This window comes from Aotus nancymaae, unplaced genomic scaffold, assembly GCF_030222135.1.
Source record: "Aotus nancymaae isolate 86718 unplaced genomic scaffold, 86718_ANA_hifiasm-v0.15.2.pri h1tg000108l, whole genome shotgun sequence".
NCBI lineage: Eukaryota > Metazoa > Chordata > Mammalia > Primates > Aotidae > Aotus > Aotus nancymaae.
In genome coordinates, this window is record NW_026988523.1 from 16,648,833 (window position 1) to 16,672,746 (window position 23,914).

At 41.4% G+C, this 23,914-nt stretch overlaps 1 protein-coding gene across 2 annotated transcripts in view; it reads left to right on the top strand.

Moving 5' to 3' along the window:
- Nucleotides 1–23,914, top strand: part of CUNH1orf21 (chromosome unknown C1orf21 homolog) — a 237,903-nt gene that overhangs the window by 94,929 nt on the left and 119,060 nt on the right. The window lies entirely within an intron of this gene.

The window sequence follows — 23,914 nt, forward strand, 5'->3', positions numbered from 1 at the left end:
CCCCCCCCCCAAATAATTTTAAAATAAAAAGCAAGGCAGCCTTTAAAAATCAGGATATTTCACATAAAACCCCAAATTTCTTCAAAAGAGCTGGCAACAACAGGTCTTCAGTCCTTGAGGCAACGGTTGGGGGTGGGGTAGCCATTGCCTCTGCAGCCAGGTTGCATCCTCCAGTGAACTGCTGACGCTTCCCCGCTGCATGCACACCAAGTTCAGTTCACTCATTGACATTACCTGGTCACTTACAGGCTTTCATGCTTGCCTGATCTTCAGATTGGCCCTTAGATGATTATTGTGAAGCATGGCTATATCAACAAAATTTCAATTATTACAAGCAGATGAAGCAGTTTTTACAGAATTACTTTAACAATAATACCTACTAATTGACATTTGCATGATCCTTTTATTTATAAAAATGCCTCTTCGGCTGGATGCGGCGGCTCACGCCTGTAATCCCAGCACTTTGGAAGGCTGAGGCGGCTGGATCACCTGAGGTTGAGAGTTAAAGACCAGCCTAACCAACATGGAGAAACCCTATCTCTACTAAAAATACAAAATTAGCCAGGCATGGTGGTGCATGCCTGTAATCCCAGCTTTTTGGGAGACTGAGGCAGGAGAATAGGAGAATCGCTTGAACCCAGGAGGTGGAGGTTGCGGTGAGCCGATACCGTGCCGCTGCACTCCAGCCTGGGCAACAAAAGCGAGCCAACTCCGTCTCAAACAAACAAACAAACAAATAAATAACACCTCTTCCACTCTTACTCAATAAGAGACATCATTGAGATATATTGTAGCACTTCATTGAGATAATGTTTACATGTAAATAACTGTAGCTGCATCATTCAGTCACTGTCACATAATTTTACCACTTTTAGAATCTTTTAGCTTTTGGTCCATTGTAATGATTGTTTTAGTCTCCTGGTGAAGAATTGGGAATGCTACAAAGAGCTAATGCTCTGTTAAAAGTGGTCTCCCTCATGTGTTTTGGAAGGAAGATTTTGTTTTGTTTTGTTTCAGGGAGATGTATTTGTTGCGTGGAACAAATTTGCTTCTACTGGTAACTACCTATAGCATTGAGAACTGTGGAGAAGAGTAATGTATATGAACATCTTAATAAAACTGCAGTCCAGATCATTGAAACCACAGTTTTTAGGGAAAGATTTGATTGGAACTAGAGTCATTACTGTCACCTTCAAACACTTAACTTTTAAGAGAAAATAATCTAACATCAGGGATTTGTTTAACTTCTACCTGATGTTCTGTGTCATTATAATTTTTATAATAGAGCTACCATTTATGGAGCTGCCAACATATGTCAAACATTGTAAGGCATTTACATTCATTTTTATGTTGAATTTTTGCAGCACTTTTTTGAAATATGTGCAGATTTTTACATCCTTGGAAGCTGAAGCACAGAGAGACTGACTTGTCCAAGGTTGCCCAGCTTCGAAGTGCTAGAATCCAGATCACGAAGACTCCAAAGTCCACCTTTCTTTCTCCATGTTGTTTCCTGATGCCCTGCAGCCTCCCATTGGTCTTTCTTTTCTTTTTCTTTTTTTCTTTTTCTTTTTCTTTTTCTTTTTCTTTTTCTTTTTCTTTTTCTTCTTTTTTGGAGACAATCTGGCTCTGTGGCCCAGGCTGGAGTGCAGTGGTACGATCAGGGTTCACTGCAGCCTTGACCTTCTGGGCTCAAGTGATCCTCTTGCCTCAGCTCCCTGTTTAGCTTTGGGACTACAGACATGTGCCCTCACACCTGGCTAATTGTTTATATTTTTAGTAGAGATGGGGTTTTGCCATGTTGCCCAGGCTGGTCTAAAACTCCTGGACTCAAGCAGTCTGCCCACCGTGGCCTCCCAAACAGCGGAGATTACAGGCGTGAATCACTGCACCCAGCCCTCATTCTTTAATGCAAAAAAAAATATTGATTGGTCTGTATTCTATGTGTAAGGCCTTTTGCTAAATACCAATGAGATTACAGAGGTGAATAATCCGTAAACCTTGCCGTGTAGGACTTTGTAAGAAGATAAGGAAGTGTTACAAGGCAGAGTCAGCCAAATACCCTAAGAGGAAAAGACATACCTCATGATAACAGTCAGGGGATAGACGCTGTGCCTTAAGTGGCAGAATCAGAGCAGATTTCTTACGAAGATGATATCTAAACCTGGCCTTAAAGGACTGAAAGAAACAAAACCTGTCTTGATCTAAACTGGATAAGTAACAGCTAGGTAATGTAAGACTTATTCAAGAATAATAAATATCGCATTTGAATGGAACATAAACTATAAATGGGACAGAATTGGCTAGAAAACGAAGTTAGGGTTAAATTATGGAGAACTTTGAATACCAGATGACAATCTTTAAAGATAACCTTAGATTTTAAGAGCAAGACTTGGTGATATTCAACTGTGCTTACGTTCTGCTTGGCAATGAGACCACTTAATCATCCCTTCACAGCTTGAATAGCCAGGCTCTATTGTTCTAAAGCACCGTGGGTATTTTGCCAACGTTAGCATCTGATAAAGGAGCTTTGTGTTAGTCAACCATTGCTGTGTAGACTTAACTGAAACTTAGGTTCAGTCACTTGCCACTTGCAGAGTCTAATTCACAACAGCAAGATCTGGCATAAAGAAAGTGACTTTACGCCAAGGCTTAGCTTGGGGGAAGACGTACAGGCTCCTGCATTTAAGGGTGCCACTTTGCTTTCGAGGCAGAAAGCATGGACTCTTAAAGGGGGACTTGGCATGAATGGCATACTGGAGAGCGACTGAGCAGGTGGGGGTCTGTGTGACTCGCTTTGGTGCTTAATCTACTGGTGGTCGGTGGTCGGTCGAGCTAGGTTGTATAGTGGCCTTTGTCTCAAGACACCCTCCTGGTGGGAGAGCATTCCATCAGGGACATACTTTAGGTTGTAAATTGACTGCTGTCTCTTGAGACAATCTCCTTGTGGGAGAGAGTTTCTGCTGTGGAGCTTCAAAGTAAGCACATAGTTAGATAAGCTTGCAGTGTAGGGAGTGTCTGGTGAAGGGAAGGTAAAGGTTATGATTGCATTTCTGAAGAGCTTGGTAGGAAATGGGAACAGATGAAAACAAGGAAAGAGAAAAGAACTAATTAAAAAAATAACTCTCTCTCTTAGAAAAAGGTGGGTACTTGGTTACAAGACAACCTGAAGGTCTCAGTCGCATTCCACAGTAACTGTTTCTTTCTTGATTATGAATTGGTGGGTCACCTGTGGAAGCACTTCTTTATGTATCTCTCATCTTTCTCTGGGGACCCGCAAACCAGTAGGGGCATGCTCTCCTTCACAGAAGGGCAAGTGTGCAAGCGATACGTATGGTGCCTCTTAAGCTTGGACTTAGAGCTGGCACACTGTCTCTCATCCCCACATGTCACTAGCCAAAGCAGGTCACATGAGTGAGCCCCAAGTTAGGCAAAAAAGTACACTCTGACGACAGTGCATTTACAGCAAGGGTATAGGTGCAGGGAGGGTCAAGAATTGGGGCTAAAAATCAGTTTACCCCAAGCCCGCCTGGTCATTGCTGTCTCTGTGCGTCTATGTATTTCATGCCATAAGTGTCAGTTAAGGCCTCTGCTAAACGTGCTTCATCTTCCCAACACTCATATTGAAATTTTATTTACTCCAGCATTCTATCATCTTGTTAATCTCTCTAACATAAATATTAGCAAGTTTCTGGGATTGTGTTAAATAAAGCAGGGGTACAGTGGGGAGAGAGCTTCACCGATCAAGGGAGATACTTTTGCTAGCTCTGTAGGGCTCTGGGGGAAGAATTACCAGAATCCAAAGTCAAGACAGTCCCAGTACCCTAGATATTATAAATACTACATTTTAAATGTGACTAGATAAGATCTTGTCTGTGTTTCTTCACTTAAATTAATTCTCAAGGAGAAGAAGTTTTCAAAATCCCACGATGATCACAGATGGCAGCAGATGAGTGATATGTCTGGCCCACTTTTTAACCATTTGTCACCCATTGTTTCTGTGGTCTCTTATTGTATAACAAATGCCCCAAACATAGTACCTTGAAACATAACCAGCTTATTATTTCTCACGATTCTGTGGGATGGCTGGAGTTTATCTGCTGTTCTCGCCTGGGCTCAGTCAGGCAGCTGCATACAGCTGGGATCTCAGCTGAACTCAACTATCTCAGATGGATTCGGGCTTCTGTCCACAAGGCTACTCTTTCCAGCTGGGTAGCCAAACTTTGCAGGCCAGCTTCCAAGAGAGGAAGTGGAAGCTGCCAGGCCTCTTAGGACCTGAGCTTGAAAGTTCAAGAATGCCACTTTTGCTGCCTTCTGTTGATCAAAGCAAGTCATAAGACCAGCCTAGAGTTGAGGGAGTAGAGTCACTCCACCTCTCGAGTATGTGCCCATAGAAAGGGGAGGAATTGTTGGGAGCCATCTTTGGAGACAGATGCCCATTGTGAGAGGCAATTATAACTCCATGACTGGGATATAGTTCAACCTGGACAATTATATTCTGCTTTCTAAATCACCCCTCTGTGTTTCACTGAATAAAGTGGCCTTATTTATGCTTTAAAAGCTAAACGTTTAAAAATGTTTTTAAAATGTTATTACCAAATGTTGTTGAAGAGTTGACAAAGTCTGTAAAGGGTGGCGTATTTGGGGATGGCTCTGAAGTATGTGTCTCTGAGTGTGTGTACACACACATTCGATCCTTTTCCTAAAGGTGTTAATTTCAAAGCTTCTGAAGACCTGCTCAGGAGCTTTGCTACCCAAGATGTTTATACAAATGGTAATTTCCATTTCTTTGAAGCAGTTTGGGCTCCATGATGTCTTGGTTATTTAGGAGTTCCACCAGTCCAAATTTGTGTGACAGAATTTCTGTAGAATGTTCCACCATGCAGAATTAAATGCTAAATGGGAATCTTGACTCCTAGATTTCAGCAAACTTAGAAGATTATTGATAAGAAACTTCATCAGTGATATTTACTTACACATTTTCTTTCACTTTAAGTGTTGAAGCATAAAAAGTTTCAGATCTAAAGTTCTGCCTGACACACTGTGGCCCTTTCAGAAGTCAAATCCACTTCAGAAGATTCTATCTTCAGATTGGAATTTTCCTTCCCTCAGTTGTCAGGGCAGATGTGAATAGTGGTCAGCAGATCGTCTAAGGTCGTTCAAAGGACAGCTGAGCAGATTGCCAGGACCAGCTTGCAAAAAGTACGTGACCAACAGGTTCAAGTTATCATGAACTAGTTAAACAAGTTCTAGAAAGCCAAGTGCTTACTGGATTTCTTTCAGCAGTCATTCTTTTAGACTACTAAAGTGGGTGCATAGAACACATTCCAGCCTTATTAGGGAAATTAATACGTCAGACTTGAGATCATGATCTCTCCTGCAGCCTTCCCCCAAGTGGGTAGAAACTGTTACGATTATATTGACTTCCTTTCTTGCGTTTCTGTTTCCATTGTTTCAATAATGTAGGCTTTAAATTTGAGTCACCTTTGGCTGTTGCAGTTAGTTTTAAGATCCTGTGAATCTCACCCTCTCCTAGCCTGTGACAGCCTGTCACCCCAAGAACTGCAGTGTTCGCAGGAGGAATCTCCTGTTAACCCCTTTTATTGTTTGGTTGTTCCTTTGCTTGCTTTTGGTCTGTTTTTACTTCTCCATTTTTTGGCACCACTGTCAGATTGGCTTTTTAAAGTACTCCTCTGTTGATATTAAATCTTCTCTAGAACTTTCTATGTGTGCCTAGTTCTTAGCCAATAAATCCCAAATCCTTAGTTAACATTCAAGACACCTGAAGATGGCTCATACCCACCTTTGCAGCCATGTGTGCGAATGCGTGTGTGAGTGAGTGTGTGAGTGTGTGTGTGAGACGGAGTCTCACTCTGTCACCCAGGCTGGAGTGCAGTGGCTCAATCTTGGCTCACTGCAACCTCTGTCTCTCGGGTTCAAGTGATTCTCTTGCCTCAGCCTCTCGAGTAGCTGGGATTACAGGCACCCACTACCACATCCGGCTAATTTTTGTATTTTTTTTAGTAGAGATGGGGTTTCACCATGTTGGCCAGGCTGGTCTTGAACTCCTGACCACAGGCGAAGTGCTCACCTCGACCTCCCAAAGTGCTAGGATTATAGGTACAGCCTTGTTTTATACTCTGTTCCTTCATGATCGCCTTCTTCAGCCAACTGAGCACGGCAGCCTTGTGAACTTACCCTGCACCTTCGCTGCTCTTGGCCCTCCAGTACACGGCAACCTCTGCTTGGCACCAGCCCCTTCTTTTGACTTCATGTCTTTAAATCCTGCTCGTTTTCCAAATGTCAACTTTTATATGAAGCTTCCTCTAATACCTTCAGAAAGTATCTCTTTCCTGCCATCCCAGAATACTTGTTATTTATTTGATTTATTTGTTTATATATATAATCTCTCTTATGAGCTTGTTAGCTCCCTGAAGGCAGGAACTACATGGTCATGAGAGGACAGAGGGCTCCCAGAAGGCCAGGAAGCTAGAGGCAGAGAGATTGTTCAGGAATCAGGTTGGGCACTGACTGAACCAGCCCATCCACATAACTAAGGTGGCCCGCACTGCTGCCAAGTTTGGTTTAAGGACCAAGAGGGCCTGATGTTTATAAACATCCCTTTAAATGGAGGTGCTTAGATTATTGCAGTAAATTCTTCTGGAATGATGGTGTGAGACTGAGCAGCAGTAAAGCAAGCAAGAATTTGGCTGCTTTCCTTCACGTGGACTCTGTATTGCTGTGTGGCTTCAGTTAAGTTGTGATCTGATCCTTGGGTATGCCTAAATGAGAGTATATAACAGGGTACGTGTGGCTGTGGCTGTGTGTGGTTTTGTGTGTGTGTGTGTGTGTGTGTGTGTGTGTGTGCTGTGAGACTTATTTCACAAGGTTATGGTGAAAATTAAATGAGAAAACACATCAGATTTACTCAGAAATTAAAAGCACTTGGAGGCAGTCATAATTAACTGTTTATGTCTCATAATTTTTGATTGCATACAATGAAGATAGATTAAAGATACCTGTGTTTGTGAGATAGTAACAGAGAGAATAGTGTTTCTCAGTGCAGTCCAGCATGGTATTAAATGAAGATTTAATATGAAAGAAGAATATAAAATAGCTTATTAATAGTTTTATTATCAATACATGTTAAATGATGTATTTTAGATATATCAGATTGAATAACATATATGAAGATGAATTTCACCTGCTTCTTTTTATCTGCTATGGCTACTAGCAGTATTAAAAGTACTATACACATAACACATATTCCTATTGTACAGTGTTGGTTTATGTGACTGGGAGGTAGCAGTGGTCGTGTGAGAATTTCCTTCTCTTTCAAGTTTTAGTTTGTATTGGATCTAAGAGAAAAGGAGTTTGATGGAGGCAGTGACCCTCATTTTCTGCTTGGAATCTCCATAGGTGGGATGTGCATTAAGTGAGCACTAGGTGTATATACTCAGCCTTTTGTGTCTCGGGGGGTGATTTGGGGAAAGAGGGATACGTGGGGGACCACTGGAGAGGCAGAATTGGGAGGCAGCTTGGCCAACGAGCAGGAGTGATGCCACCTCGCTCCTCTCTGTGCTGCTTAGTGGTAGACTTTAGCTGCCTCTACTGTAACTTTTTTGCTGCAATAAGGAAGCTTCTGTTGGCTCCTGAAGCTGTTATTTCCCAAAGGTGAGAGAGAAAATCTTTTTTCCCTTTTTCTGTTTAGTGAATCATGGGAGACAGTAAAGAGCCCTATGGGCAGGAGAAGTGTTTGATGGATTTGTGATAGGCCAGGTTATAGTCATAAAAGCTGAGACACTTAAGATAAGTGAGGAACATGGTCTTGGGTTTAGGCTTTGAAGACTCCCTGATGTCTTGAGATGAGCCTCAGAAAGATCTTAATGGCTCGAAGTGCACATGGGGCTCATGGAATCACAGAAGTCAGTCGACCTTGTCTAAGAGCTTTAACTGCATTCTTCTGAAGTAAAAGTCCTCAGCGTCCGACTCAGAGAAGGTGCTCAAAATATATTACTTTTATTTCCTTCTTTTACATGGTTCCTGGGCCATTCTGATAGGTGCTCACTTCAATAGGAAAAATGAAACGTGTGTATGTGAGCATGGAACGGAGTGGTTGTGAATTCTGTCTTACCAGCTGGGGTTTGATTCCAGTGTCACCATTGTCCATGCTGTCTTGGACAGATAACTTGGCTGTATTTGTTTCCACATCTATAATATGGAGGTAATAATGGTATCCACCACTTGGAGCTGTGAGGAGAACACATGAGTTGATAAGGAGAGCATCCCGTACAATGCCAGTGCACAAGTAGCAAGAAAGCATTTGCTGTAAATAGTAGATGGGCCTGAGTAGACTGGCCCCACCTCTTTACCCTTGTCCCCTTGGCCAGCACAAAATAGATACCATGCTAGATACCGCCTTGATGCCAAGTTTGGTCTAGCCGAAGTAAAGCCAGCAATAATTTCTACTTGGAAATGTATTCTGTGACAGACAGTTAAGAAATGCTCTATACTTTCTGTATTAAAAAAAAAAAATCCAAGTGCTACTTTTCCTTCCCGTGCCATCTGGTATCAGGAGCCTGTTCTTTTAAAGTTAGAGAGATAAGTGGGAAATAAGACCGTTTGTCACTCCCTGCTGCCAGGCAGCCGGATTGCAGGACGAGGGAGCACCTGACAGAGACCATTGGCACGGACGTCCCTTTGGTTTTCCTCAGTTACTCCCTTGCCCCTTTAAGTGCTTGTATTGTCTGTAGCAGTGGAGGCCTGCTGGGTGCTTCCTGGCCCTCTGGCACCATTAAGTGAAAGGTAAGAGGACTGCAGCTGTAGGCAAGGCCTGCTTGGGGATGGGGGAAGTTCTCAAACGTGAGTCAGTGACAAGAGAGGAAGTAGAAGGTTTCTTTACGCATTTCACTTCCCCTTGGAGTTATTTTCTCCTGAGTGACACCACAGAATTCAGAGATTCAAAACAATGGCTTCTTCCTGGACTCCTGGCTGGTGTGACTGAAGGGACCTGCCTTGCTACGAGGACCTCTCCAGGCAGCCCCTACCTGGCCCATGGGCCTCATTAGGCCCTGGCTCTTCTCCGTAGACACTAGCCCAGCTCCTGCCTTCTGCACCTGGAACTTTACATTATGGTTAAAGTTATTTTGCCCCTGAACCTGTTACAACTCGGATTAGTGCTTTACAGTGTGTAAGGGTTTTTCAACCCTTTTTCAACCCAAATGTAATTATTGATTATCTTTTCTTAATAGAATGGGAAACTGAAGCCAAGAACTACCCTAGTTCACTTAAAAAGTAGGACAGAATTGCAGATGCTGACTCAACTAAGGGAGATTCCTCCTTGGGAATAAGACATTGACATCAAGTCCAAACCAACCTTTGCTCAGAAATCCTTAAGAAGTCACTGTTAACTGACCACTCGAGATCAGACTCAGCTCAGACTCAGCTTTTAAATGAGGATGTCTGGAGACTCTAATATGGTCATTAGGGCTTTTTGCCATGGATCTGAAATACAGTTTCACTATAAGCACAGAGACCGAAAGTCTGGCAGATTGGTTTCAGATCCTGGGCTCAGCTCCTCACTAACATGTAGTCTTGGCAAATTGCTGAGGCTCTTTATGCCTGGCTTTTCCCATCTGTAGTGTGGGGAATAAAACTAGTACTTTCCTGCCTTCATAGGGTGGTTGTGAGACTTAAATATATTAATATTTGTAAATCTTGCAATAGTACTTGGCACATAATAAGCACTGAGTTGGTACGATCATCATCATATTAGCAGCCTGAAGTTGCACAGACCTCTGACCTATGCAGTTTGCATTTCTGAAAATGGTTGCTTGGTTTCCTCTGATTACGCTGGAGGAGAGTGCGTCATCAGTTTATTTGTAGATGTATAATTCTCTAAACTTAAAAGGTGAACAATTATCCATGTAATACTTACCTCTTTCTTTTAGATTTCAAGATATTTGTGGTCCTTGGTTTGTTCTTTCTCTGTTTTGACCTAGACCAGTTTCTGTACTGTGTAAGATGTATACGTGAATTTGTGTCTTTTACATCAAAAGGCCAAAGGGCATGATTCAGGAATGATGAATATAATATTATGCCTCATTTCTTTCAAAGTGTAGTTTAAAATAAATCCCACCATAGAGGTTAACAAATACATTTTTTACTTATCAACCATAAATCTATACATGAGTGTGTGTGTGTGTGTGTGTGTGTGTGTGGTGTGTGTTTTGTTTATCATGCAGAGTGAGATGTTGGTGGAAGTAAGGAGTAAAGCACCATGGAGAGGACCAGAGGCAGCAGACACAGATGATGCCCCAGTGATTGTAATGGGATAAACTCATCCATAAGCAACTGAAATAAAAACATGTACCAATTAATTGGGTATCATTTCAATTCACATATTATTCTTTGAAGATATTGTTACTTGTGATTATAATATTAAAAATGGAACCCCCCCAATTTATCCCTTCATATTAGGATTTTTCAGAAGAATCTAAAAATGTAACTGTAAAATAAAATACTGTGAAAGTACTACAAAAAAATACAAGTATTTTTATAATCTTAGGTTGCAAAATGTCTTTCTGATAATGCTACAAAATCCAGTATCATAAGCAAAAGTTTGTGATAAACTGTGATTATGTAAAATCTAAAATTTTGCATGGCAAAAAAACAAACCACCTTAAACTAAGTCAAAAGACAAACGTCAAACTGAGAATAATATTTGCAATACAACTAAGGTTAATATGACTAATATAAAAAGACCCTTCAAAAATCTATAAGGAAAGAACTAACATACCAATTGAAAAATGGACAAAGTTCATGGCCAGGCAATTCAAAAGAGAAAAGATGTAAAAGGATGATAAAACATACAGAAAGATATTCTACTTCTCAGTAATAAAATAAACCACAAAAACAAACCAGCAAAAAACTCGAAGCAAAACAAAACATTTTCACCCTTCAATTGGGCAGGAACAGGTGGCATCTGTCTCATGCTATAATGGGGAATGTCAAAGCAGAACAATTTTTCTGGGGCACAAAATAGTAACATATATCAAAAATGTAAATGAGCATGCCCTCTGCCCCAGCAGACCCACTGCTAGAAATTTATCTTAAGATAATTGGACAAGGGTGCAAACCTGTACTTTCAAGGGTCTTTCTCACTGATGAAATATGCATGGAATAGAGCCATTAGAGATCAAGGTGTTCTGTATTTCTTGATATGGCAAGAGGTTTGTGACAGATTATTAAGTGAAAGGAGTAAAGGGATTCTACACAGCATATCTTTTTTGTAAGTTTTACTTGTTTAAAATGTATGTAAAGTTCTGTGTGAGTGCATAAAAGAAGTGCTTGAAAGGCCATTCACCAAAAACGTTTATGAAGGCAGTCTCTCTCTTGTGAAGTTTCAGGTGATTCTTAATTTCTTCTTTGTATTTTTCTGTGTGTCTTGAATCTTTTATGATTAATATTTGTCATTCACTACAACTGTTAATTTTGATAAATATAATTCAAATGTTTCCATCTCCGGAAGGCTTTAGTTGTGTTATCAGAGCAATGGTGAAATCTATCCCAGAGGAGAAAGTGCTGTCTGTCACTGGAAATAGCCCCAGGGCAACAGGGATCCGACTGACAGAAATGTTAGCCCAGGCGTACAGATGGAGTATGATGACTGGCACTTGTTGGTTTCGTTTAAAACCTAGCATTTTACTTCAGCCTAAGAAGCACTTATTGACTACCTTGCACGACTTAGGCACTGTGCTAGACACTGAGGCTGTAAAGATGGGTTAAACCAGGTCCCTGCCTTTAAGGAACTGGCAAAGATGCAATAGATGGGCATCTCAGCAGCACATGTCAGTATCGTAAGGTGATAAGGCAGAAAGTCTCTTTTTCTCAGGAGTAGGGGACTTGTAAAGAGGATGATTAAAGCCTCAGCTGAATGTTAAAATGTGAATACCAGCCAAAGGAACTGAGTGAGACGGGGCAGGAGGTTTAGGCTGAGAGTCAGTGAGAACAAAGGTTTAGAGGTACACTGCACGTACAGTATAGCAGAGGAGACTGGGAAGCTTTAACCAACTGGTGGAGACGTCACTTTAGAAAATCTCACGTTAAGGGTGGGAGTCTTAAATATTTAAAAATTTTACTCTGTAATTTTTTTCAAGACACTTAAAAGCTCACATAGACAATGTAAGAATCACATTAGGGATCTGGAAGTTAGCTGAAGATTTAGAAAACAGAAGATTTGATGCTAATTCCTTAAGTTGTCTAAGTGGTCAGCCTCACTTCAGGTTAGATTATTTTGAACCCTGAGTAATAATACCAGAACACAGCCTTGCATAGATGAGACCATTTACCAGGAAAAGTTAGTTAACGATTGTCTCTGTGTGGTGCTGATTTCTAGGTAGTTTTTGTACTTCTTTTATATTTTCCAAATATTCTCCATCCCTTTTTCTAAACAAGTTTTGTAAAAAAGGTATTTTATAACTGTGTAGGTGGTGATATTGAGAAAGAATTTGTGAAGCAAGATATAGTGGCTAATTTGGGAACCAAACTGATAGGTTCCTCATTTGTAAAATTGGAACCTTCCTCGTAAGATGCTATGAGGATTAAATGAATTAATAAGTAATAAAACACTTAAAATAATTCCTGGCACACAAAAAGTGCTATATAAATAATCAGGGAACTTCATTTAGAAAGTTCTCTGGATTACTGTCTTATAAACAGAACATTCTCAGCTTTATAAGAGTAAAGTTTAGCATAGTGTTTTTTTTTTATAAGAAGAACAAAAACTTCATTTAGAAAAAGAAAAACTTTTTCCTTAAAGTTCATTTATCTACAGATATCATTAGTGTGTGTAGTACTTTCCTTCTTCTTTTATTTTTATTTTTGTTTTGAGACAGGGTCTCTCTCACTCTAGTTGCCCAGGCTGGAGTGCAATGGCGCGATCTCAGCTCATTGTCACCTCAACCTCCCAAACTCAGGTGATTCTCCCACCTCAGCCTCCTGAGTAGCTGGGACTACAGGTGCATGCCACCATGCCCAGCTAATTTTTTGTATTTTTAGTAGAAACAGATTTTCACTATGTTGTCCAGGCTGATCTTGAACTCCTGAGTTCAAGCAATCTGCCTGCCTCGGCCCCCAAAGTGCTGGGATTACAGGCATGAGCCACCGTGCCCGGCCCTTTCCCTTTGTTTTTGGCAGCAACCGTTATGGTTACCGATAGCAAAGTTCTTCTGGGCCACAGGCTTCATTGTGCCAACTTCATGGCTATGAATCATCAATGACAGCGACCTTCAGGGCTTTGCTAACTCACATTACACCGGTTAAGTGGTTTGGTTTCATTTTGCCTGTTTTCAGCCCTGCACCCAAGACATTGCTTAAGCCATGAGAATAAAAGTAAAGATAGGAAATAACTATAATATTATTCCATACCTCAAGTTTATTTTTAGCTAACGGGCCTTGTCTTGCTCATCATTTCGAGGTGTAAATTCTCTTGGGAAGAGAAATCAGAAGCATGATGTAGAGCTTGACAAATGACTAATTTGAAATGGAGCCATCTTCATTCTTTGTAACTTGAATCTCAATTTCTCAGTTTTTCTCAAATTTTCTACTGAAAGCAAACCTTCACAGAAATAACTCCTCTTAGAGACCACAGTGAGCTATGTACTGTGTAGGGCTTTATTGGAACAAGCACACAAACACAAACAAGTGACTGTCAAGCCTAGTGATCCCAGTTTATAAACAAGCCGTTGACTTGCCTGCAGAACCGGGTTACATTTGGATTCTGCCAGAGTAACCATGCTACGGGGTGACCTCTGCAGCTGTGGTTTCTGCATCTTGGGAGAGAGTGGATGGAACTGTGTGATTGCCATGGGAGTGTTGAGTGCTAACGTTCAAAGGTTCTATTTACCTGCTCCCCACACTATGGAAATTCACTCAGCTGTGTGATGTCAGGTTCTTTCCTGCAGTGGAGCCACTGGCAAGATTATATATGATTATTGCTTTGTTGATTGTTCTCAGAAAAAAATGGTGGCAGTGGTAGTGTTCAACTATTAAAAGCTTTATGGTCCAGAGTTGACCAAGGTGTTGATTGCATTGTGATTTTTTTTAATGAAAAAATTAGAAAGAAGTATCACCAGTATATTCCATAGCTTCAAAACATTACCATGAGCCTGAAGGTGAGAAAGCATGAAGTGTGTGGAGTTGTATCTCTGCTTCCACCTTGGCTGGCTGGTTTGTAAATTTATCTTTCATTCAGTGCTTGAATTGGTGGTGTTGCAGCCGCTGCTAGTCAGTGAAGGATTAGAGTTGTTGGCTTTCTGTTTTAAGGTCTGCGGTAGAAGTCGTGGTAGGGAAGACTGGTCCTGTTATTCAAAAGGAATAATGAAATGTCTAATAGAAGACAGTTATAAACAAAATCTAGACCAAAAGGAGAATATTTAATTTCCCAAGTTGCTGACTTTCTCAAGAGCTACTGTACTGTGTGTGATCTGATCACTCTGAGAGTGTGATTTTGTTTATTAACTTATGTAGCTGTACTCTGTTGGTCAGAGTATATAGGCAGACTATAATAGGGCCAGAAGAAGTAAAAATGTGTAGAAAGTCAAATTCTAAAGGGTAATAAAACAGTAATATTTCTGTGGCCATAATAGTAAGTATATATAAGTATTCTCTAAACTATAACTCACAACACATGTTTAAACTATGAGTAAAAATGGCCTTTGACAGTTTTTTTAAAGGTTACATAATTAAAGTGTCTTAGATGGAAGGGCCATAGCTGGGGAAGACTCTTGCTGGAGAGGACACAGGCCATGAGGAATGCAATGTTTATGGTCAACTTTCTTCATAGTAATAGTCCATGCTGCAAGCTATAATATAAATGGACATTTAAATTTGATCTAAAATAATTTTAAAAGTTTATGCGCATGGCTGTAAGCATCGAAGGTAAAAGAGCAAGGGTGAAGTGAAAAAACATGATGTTAAAATAGCACTTCTTTAAAGCTAATTAATTCCTTCAAGTTGCAAAACAGTCACACAAGTACAAATCTCTATTTAGACTGTTTGATTTTCATTTTGAAAACCACATTCAAGACAAGCTAAATTACATTTAAATTCCCTTCCAGCTATAGATATGCTTGCCTCACTGTATAAATGTCACTGTTGATTTTAATGTATAACCACAGAAGATGTTGTTGAATTATGTATGAAATAGGATTTTATTTTTAATGTTGCACCAAGTATTTTTGCATTTATTGTATCAGCAGTTTAACACAATATTTTTTCATTAATATTTTAGTCCTCATTGCCTTCTATCACTCAAAAAATGTCTTTTTATTTGAAAGTGTTTATAAGATCTTGACTTTTGAGTGTGGCTTTCCTCCTTTATTTCTTGCCTTGTTTCCCACGATGCAACTGTTAAACAGCCAGTGTGTTAACACGCAAGACAGTATGCTTTTAGCTCTGATGGAACTCTGAACATTAAAGTTACTCATTCAAGAACTATTTGTTGAGCAAATACTATAAACTGGGTTTTAATAAGGGATATAACATGTAATACGATAATGACTGCCCTCATTTGGCTCACATTCTAGCAGATAATAAAGGCAATAAAAAGAGAGGCAAACATATACTGTCAGGTAGGGAAAAGGGCCACGAGAATACAAAAGGGGATGGAGAGTTGACAGGATGACTGTTTCAGAGTCATCGTCAGAGAAGGTCTGTCTGAGGAGCTGACCTTTGGGCAAACCGTGAGAATACCTGGGAACAGAATGTTTCAGGCAGAGGAACAACAGAGCTAAATTTCTGAGAGGGAGCTGGCTAGTGGGTTCCAGGAAGAAGCCTGAGGCCCTTGTGCCAGCAGGGTGATGAGTGATAAACTCACAGAGGCAGCCCATGGCTGGACTGTACGGCTGTGTATACTGGCTTCTATTCTAAATGTAATAGAAGTCAGGAGAGGGTTTTGAGTGCAGGGGAGTGATGAGGTCTGACTTTGATTTTTTAATTTAAAGGATTATTTTGACTGCTACATAGGCAATAGATTCTAGGAAGTGAGAGTGAAGCAGACGACCCATTAGAGGCTTGCTCAGTAGTCCCAGCAAGAGATGGTGGTGGTCTGGATTAGGGAGGTATGAATGGAGATAATGAGAGATGGGCAGGTTTGGGATATTGGGGAATGATTAAATTTGAGCTTCATTAGAGCACATTGTATTCTCTGTTTCGGGTGGCAGTGGGAGGTGGGATTTAGTACCAATACAAGCTCCTCTTCAGTGGCGGTTTGCAGGTGGCAGGGTTTTTATGTTTTAGAGCAGTGACTGTGGTCTGAGGCTTAGCAACATAAAAAGAAAAATGACATTTGAAAATTGTGGAAGCAAAGATTTTCAAGATAGGGCTGTAAGGATTAATAGGGTCAAAATTCTACATTAATGTTTTTTGCTTTTTTTTTTTTTTTTTTAAAGCTTCTTGAGGCAAATTTGTTTGATGCTAGCTGGGATAGAAAGAGCAGCATGAACGGTTACGTTCCTACTTCAGTTTCCAGGGCTCAGCTGTACCCAGGCGCAGGACATGGTCCAGGTGAGGAGAAGCACTGCAGCTCTCCGGAACCCCCTGGGACTGCCGCGCGTCTGCTGAGCATGTCATCATTACACAGTGATGCTTCGTTTCATTCAACCTGAGTGTGAAGGGGTTTCAGACATGGCTTGCTTGTTCGTTTTTAGCAAGTTTCTTAAGGGCCAGGGTGCCCGAAGAGGCAAGTTTCTGCTCTCACCTCCCTTCCTGTAACAACCACCCATGCTTTCACCTGGCTCTTCCCCACCCCCACCCCACTGTAACACAGACTCTCATTCCTACATGCTTTTGTTCCTCATGGAACTCTGAGCTCCAGTTTCTCATCTCCATGAGCTGCTCTGAGCTTTGATCCCTGTTCCCATCATCTTCACTTGTGCCCACCATCCCAATTCAGTTTATCTTTCTTTTTATGTCTTCCCAGAATAGGAACAGTGCTCTATGAGATGAGAGAATGAATACACCAAGTAAGCATAGATTTCTGTGGAGGCCAAACCAGATAATTTCCCACTGTGAATCTCCTTTCCACTTTGCATTGTTACCTTTTAAAGAAAAAATGAATGTCAATACACTTACTCATCTCCCCACCCTCCCCCTACTACCAGCATCAAATAGCATCAGTATTCTCTGCAAAAGATGCTGTTTTGTGCCCAGCAGAATCTTGCAGGAGAAAAAAACTTGTTCATTACAAGATATGGTGACTATGTAAGCTTTCTGTTAGGTACACTCACTTTGTTATAGAAAGTTGGCTTTAGGAGGGTTTATGTGCCTCTGCAGATTGTGGGGAGAAGAGAAGTTGGCAGAAGATGGATCCTCGAAGATGAGAGTTGAAGGAGTGGCCCGCTGGAAGGGGTGGGAAAGGGAGCAGGTAACGGGTTATTTGCATGGTGTTTGGTAAGTCGAGGCCAGGTCTACCTATAGAGCATCCTGAAGGAGACACAAACAAATAATTTCTGGGCTCTCCCCAGCTAAAAGGAGACTGAAGTCTTAGTGCAGGAAGGAGTTCAAGGCCTAAAACCCAGACCTTAGAGTGGGTAACGTGATTTGCTCTGTAGGGAACAGTTGCCTCAAGTGGTGATATCAGCAGTTTCTGGAAACTGACATAGTCAGGGTATAAAAGACAGTAAACCTGCAATTCTTTCCCTTCTGCTCTGGCAAATTTTTCACTGTTTATGTGCTACCAAGACCCCCAGATTTCAGGCACACCTCCGTAAGATCCAGTGGGAATGGTGGAGAATCACATTGACCCACTGGCTTGCTCAGGTGAAAGGTGTCTTTGCACCTTGTATGTGCTGCTTCCGTTGCAAACCAAATAAGAGAAACACTGGACCATGTCCAGGTCATGCATTGTACTTGAAAATTATTGAATTCTGGAATTTTACCTAACTCAGGCCTTCAGACGCAAGCAGCATCTCAGAAGGGCAGCTCTCTGCTTGAGAGAAGATAGTAGAAGATGCGCTAAGGTTCTGTAGCTGTTCTGCACCCTATATGAGCTGTCCTCCCCAATTTACCTTTGGCTCGTTTATACAGAATTATGTAGGCCTTTCATACTTTGCTATAGGTTGAAAATGTCTGATTTAAATCATTAAAAGTTCTAGAAATTGCTGCAGTTCTTTTTTGCTATTGCACGTCTTTTTTGAGGAAGCTGAATATAACATTACCTTTAAGAACATTCAAAGTGTCTTAGTCTACGTTTAAATAGGTTACAAATAGATGGAGGGTGAGGGTCCACGAGGACCACCTCTGCATCAGCTCTGTGTCCTCAGACTCTCAGTACAGAGCCTACCTTGCTTTGGTTGATTTTAATTTAATTGAACTGCTCTGAAACCTTCCTGAATGAATCCTCATACCCTCTCCTCAAAAGATAAATGTTCAGAACAGCTACCATCTTTTACAAACAAATTGAGCAGAATGTGTTGCTAAAATAGGCTTGTTCAAGCTTCCCAGGTTGTGGAAGTTAGTGTGTTCATATTTACTGTGCTGCCCACCATTAAGCTATCATGGAGCACGCGTTTTCCCCCACTCACCCAGACAGTATTCCTCAAGAGCTATTCTTTGTTGCAGTCAGAACACACTTTAGTCTCTGGGGGGAAAATAAGTTGACGATTCATAGCAAACGGAAATGATCTTTTGTTTTATGTGACTGAAGCTCTTGTGAGAAAAGGTACAGTCAGAAGGAAAGACGGAGAGGGATTGCCTGCAGCCTCCCTGCGTGCACGTGTGTGAGTGGGTGCTCCCACCAGCATTCTGGGGGCTTTCTTCACAAATATGAGCACTGATTTCAGGAGATCTGCAGCGGAACATCAAGTCATGAATATTTTTTATAAGGAGAGAAATGATATAATTTTATCACAGATGATATTTCAGATCTGCTTTTCCATTTTAAAAATTCATTGGCAGTGCTCATGCAGGAGAATTACTTGAGCTGAAAATGACTCTGTCCAGTTTCTTCCTATTTTGTTAATGATTTTGCAGCCACTGAATTCATTTCTAAAAGTTGTATAACCCAGATAAAGTCAGACCTCCTGAGAGCCAGCTTCAGCCCAGAGACATATGAAGAGAAGCACCAAATATCACTGAAAAGCAGCTTAAATTTATGCTGAATAATCTCATTCATAAAACACAGCACAACATTCTGAAGTCTACTCCTCCAAGAATCTATAGCTCTCTGCCGCTCTGATGACTTTTTGTCTGTCTCTCTTCTTTTAACTACCTCAAAAACCTCTCATCTCTCTCATCTTCTGAAAACTTTCCCTCCTGCCCAGCCTACCCAGGGCTTTCTGCTCCTCGCTGTCTATTATTTGCCTCTCATTAGCTTTGCTCTTTCCAGTGTCAATCCAGGCTGCCACAATTCTCCCACTAACCTCCTCACCCCTCACCCCTTCCCCAATCTGCATCACAAAAGCGCACTAGCCCATCTGGTCAGGCACAGCTCTCCTCCGCCAGGTGGCTTGGGGGTGGGGGTCCTGGGATGCTCAAAAGCTAATGCTTTTCTCTGTGATGGTTATTATCTGAGAATTTTTCATCCACCGAAATTCACTTAAGACAATCCAGTTAAAAGAATTAAGTTAGATGTACATAAAGATCATTAAGATATACCTCTTCTTTAAGACATGCATCGATGCATGTAGGTCTGTGCGTTCTCTCTCTCGCTCTGTTTCTCCCTCCCTCTCTCACCTTTGGCCAAATTGTTAAGTGTTTGGAAGGCAACCACACAAATAAGAAGGAGTTTTTGGAATGGTCATAAAATTTCCTAATCCTAATAGCCATCCTGCAAATCCATGACCTTCAGTCTTCATATGGCAGTGAAGAAGTAACTACAGATGAGTCAGCAAATTTATTGCCAGTCCCTGGAAAAACAACTCATGTTTTAGGCCCTCCTGATGATGGTAGAGTTTCATTGATTAATGTACAAAGGAGGGCATGTAAGATACTATCTTTTCATATTTGCTATTATTGCAATATAGTTTACCCTGGGAAAGAACATCACTTGTTTGTGGAAATGATACCTTTTGTGAAGTGCTGCAGTCCTGCAGGTTTTGTAATGGATGTCAGTATACAAAGAGAATTTTCCATTTTATCAGAAATATACTTCACTCCCCATTTGTGGGAAACACTAATAAGGGCATGGTCTCTGAATCAGACCACTGGGTTCAAGGCCTGGCCCAGTTTCACCACTGTGTAGATGTACAGCTAGATAACTGTGCCTTAGTTTCCTTTTCTTTGTGATGGAGACATTAATGGTTCTACTTCATAAAGCCGTTGTCAGCATTAAATGGGTTGTATTTGAAGCTTTCAGAACTAGATCCGGAGCATTGAAAGGGCTCTATAAATGACAGCTCTCATTTCTCCTCCTCTCCTCTTCGTCCTCCTTTTCTTTCTCCTCTTCTTCCTCCTCCTCTTCCTCCTTCTCTTCCTCCTCTTCCTCTCCTTCCTGCTCCTGTTCACCTTAGAGAAGGAAGAGATCCTTGATTTTACTGCCTGGCCTTAATGCTAAGAATATATATCAAAGTTCTAGTAGCATATCAGCAGGCCTTAAAATGAAGTTACTTTTAAGATAAGTTGTAAAGACATTGCATTAATTACCATATATTGGAGAAGAACTTAAGTTTTCTCCTTTTAGATACAGTAGTGGTCAAATCATCATTTTAACACAAGGTTTCACAGCATTTACTTTGGACGTCACATTAATTCCTAACTTAAGTAGCACAGGGCTGGTATTCTTCCACTGATAAAGGCCCCACAGACCTGACAAGAGAGGATATGGTAGTTTTTCTGGTGTTATCCATGAAGGCTAGATGTACTTCTAACTTTTACTCATCTCTCTGTGATTTGCAGAGGAATGTGATTTGGAAATGTGTACACATTGCTTCTGAATCCATTTATACTTTTTTCCTACATCATCTCCTGAAAAAATCATTTCCTGTGCTTTGTGGTTAAAAAAAGAATAAAAATCCTGACTTGGTAGTTAAGGGCCTATCTCTAGTCTCAGACCAACCTGGATTTGAGCCCAGCACTGCCCTGTGACTAACCAACCAGGGACAAATCTCTCTGCAACTATAAAAGAGAGTCATGATACTGGCCTTGTAGGGTAGACAGGAGGATTAAGTCAAAGCAGGGGAGAGGGTAGCTGACTAGGACAGCCTTTTATCCTGAGTGGTTATCAAGGATAACAGGAATCCTGCTAGGAACACCTGAGGATTTCGTTGACCTGAAACTTCAAGAGTCCCAGTAGTTCTGCAGTGGGTGGAAAATGAGCACCTCTAGGAGAGTCTGGGAAGGGCTCTTGAGAAATTAGATAAATGTCTCTCAGAGCAACCATGCCTGTTTTTCCTTTCTGGAAGTGGCTCTGAATCCTTGGCCACTCATTCTGCTCCTTCATTGGGAATGATGACTGTGCAGTACAGGTATCAAGCTCCCTCCTCCCATGGAGAGCCTTGATTTGCCGTGCACTTTCCTAAAGGAGGCCAGGCTGGATTTTGATCTGGTTGTATGTCTTCTGTCGGAGCTTGACAGAAGATGAATGTTCCAGGGCCCTTAATGACTGGATAATAGTTCCTTGGTCACTGAATAATGAACCCCAGATGAATGAAGGAAATATATTTTCTGGGCCCAGGAATGATTAAATGGTTCAGGAATGGGGCCTGCAGGTCCTGGACCTCTTAATTTTTAAAGGTGCTGTTGTGACAGAAGCTTTATCATTTTGATCCTTCTTATGGAACCTCTGAACCCTAAGGTCACCCTTTTCTCTTTGCAGCTAAGGGCACCTATCATCTTGTCCTCTCAAAAACACGGACAAGACCCTAAGAATGCTAAGAGGCTGTATCATCCTGTGCGTACACATCTCAACTCATTCAATTCACCCAGAGGTCTGTACCTCCACCGCACACAGCTGGGAAGTCAAGTCACAAAGCCAGGTGCAGAAGAGAAAGGCCTTCTGAAGCCAGCGCACTGTTCATTGTAATTCACCTGTGTGCTGTTTCAGTGCCAGTTGAAGGAGAAGGAACTGGGATCATGATTCAGTGGTATTCTCTTTTTTCCCTTGGATAAGTCACAACTGCTCCTTGTTCTGAGTACAGTGGTGCCTCCCCATCTCCAGGCGAAGGCATATCTATTGGAGGAGGCAGGAAACAAGGTCCTGGGATATGTTGCATCTTAAGCCTCATACCCCCAGCTCCCCAGCAGTTGACTCCAGGATAAGGATTCCCTTATCCCTCTTGAGACTCACTGTGGTTTCTCTGGCTCCTTCCTAGTCTTCCCCATGTGTTCTTCCTCACCTGCCTCAACAGACTGGTCCATCTCAGGATGTATTAATAAATTCCACCTTTGCCTCTTTTCAGAGAGAGGCAGAAAGCCCTGGATTAAGCTGGTTAGGGTCTGTACAGAGAAGATGCTTGAGGACAGGTCAAAGGAAAGAGGCTTAGCCCATAATGGCAGCTTCAGTGTTTGGACACTGACCGGGGAGGCCGTATCACCTTCAGAATGGAGGCTGACTCCTTAGTAAGACTTGTCTAAGGTGTTCGGTTTCTGTGGCCCTATCAAACTTTTCTCATTACACCCATCTTACCCCTTGGAATTCTGCATGTCTGCCATGCTGCACCACTTGCATTTGCCCCGTTTGCTGTGCTCCCTTTGGGTTTGGAGCTCACTGACCCCTTGCCCGAAAGCTCCTTCCCACACACAGGAGCTGTGTTCCTCAGGACTCCACTGAGATATGTCACATCCTCCAAGACTCTGCCTAGCCTTGGTTAGGGGTCTCTCCTTTCTATTCTTATAAACACTACCCCCCACATTTGCTTTTCATGGCCATAAAAACTGTACACACTACTCTTATATTCTCTTACATCCTCTCCTATGGGTCGTTAACTCTTCTAGAACAGGGACTGACTGCTTCCTTTCTTAGACGTAACTCCAGGACTGAGTGTTGTCTCTGGCACACAGTAGGTGCTTTATAAGTAAGGTTGAAGTAAAGAAGAAACACAGAAAGCTTAGCAGGGGATAGTGCCCAGCACTTGACTCGAGGACAGAAAGCACATAGTTTCTTCCATCTTTATGTCTGAACTAAAATTAAGAGGTATTTTTTGCTCAGAACTTTTTGGGCCAAAAGTGTGCCCATAAAATGCTGTGATTTATGAGAGTCCATAGTAGTCACGAAGAAAAATGCCATGCCTCTAGTAAGAAAAAAAGGGCAAAGGATATAAAGAGACACTTCACAAATAAAGAAATACAAATAAATGATCAATGCATGGGAAAAGTATCCAGTGTTACTAGTAAATTTTAAAACATTAAACAAAAATAAAAATTAGATACCGTTTTCATCTTTCAATTTATTACATATTTTACAAAATGATGATACCCTTTGTTAGGAGGCTGCACTGAGATGAGTCTTACACCACTGTGTTAGTTCATTTGTGCTGCTATGACAAAATACCACAGAATGGATAATTTGCAAACAATGGAAATTTATTTTTCATAGTTCTAGAGGCTGGGATGCCCAAGACCAAGGTGCCAGCGTTTTATATCTGATGAGAGCCTGCTTGTGCCTTCATATGGCAGAAGGTAGAAGGCAAGTGGGCTAAATCACTTCTGCAAGGACTTTTACAAGGGGCTCTAATCCCATTCATGATGAGGGAGCCCTCATGACTTAATCACCTGCCAAAGGTGGTTAATCACCCCACCTCTCAGTAATACCGTGATGGGAATTAAATTCAACATGAATTTTGGAGGGAACGTCAACATATTCCAACCATAGCAACCACCAAGGCAATAATAAGCACCACCACAAGGCCTTTTGTCTCTGGTTTTTTGTTTACCTCTGGTTTAAATGTAAATAGGCATTAGATTTCGCTAGTGAATAAGA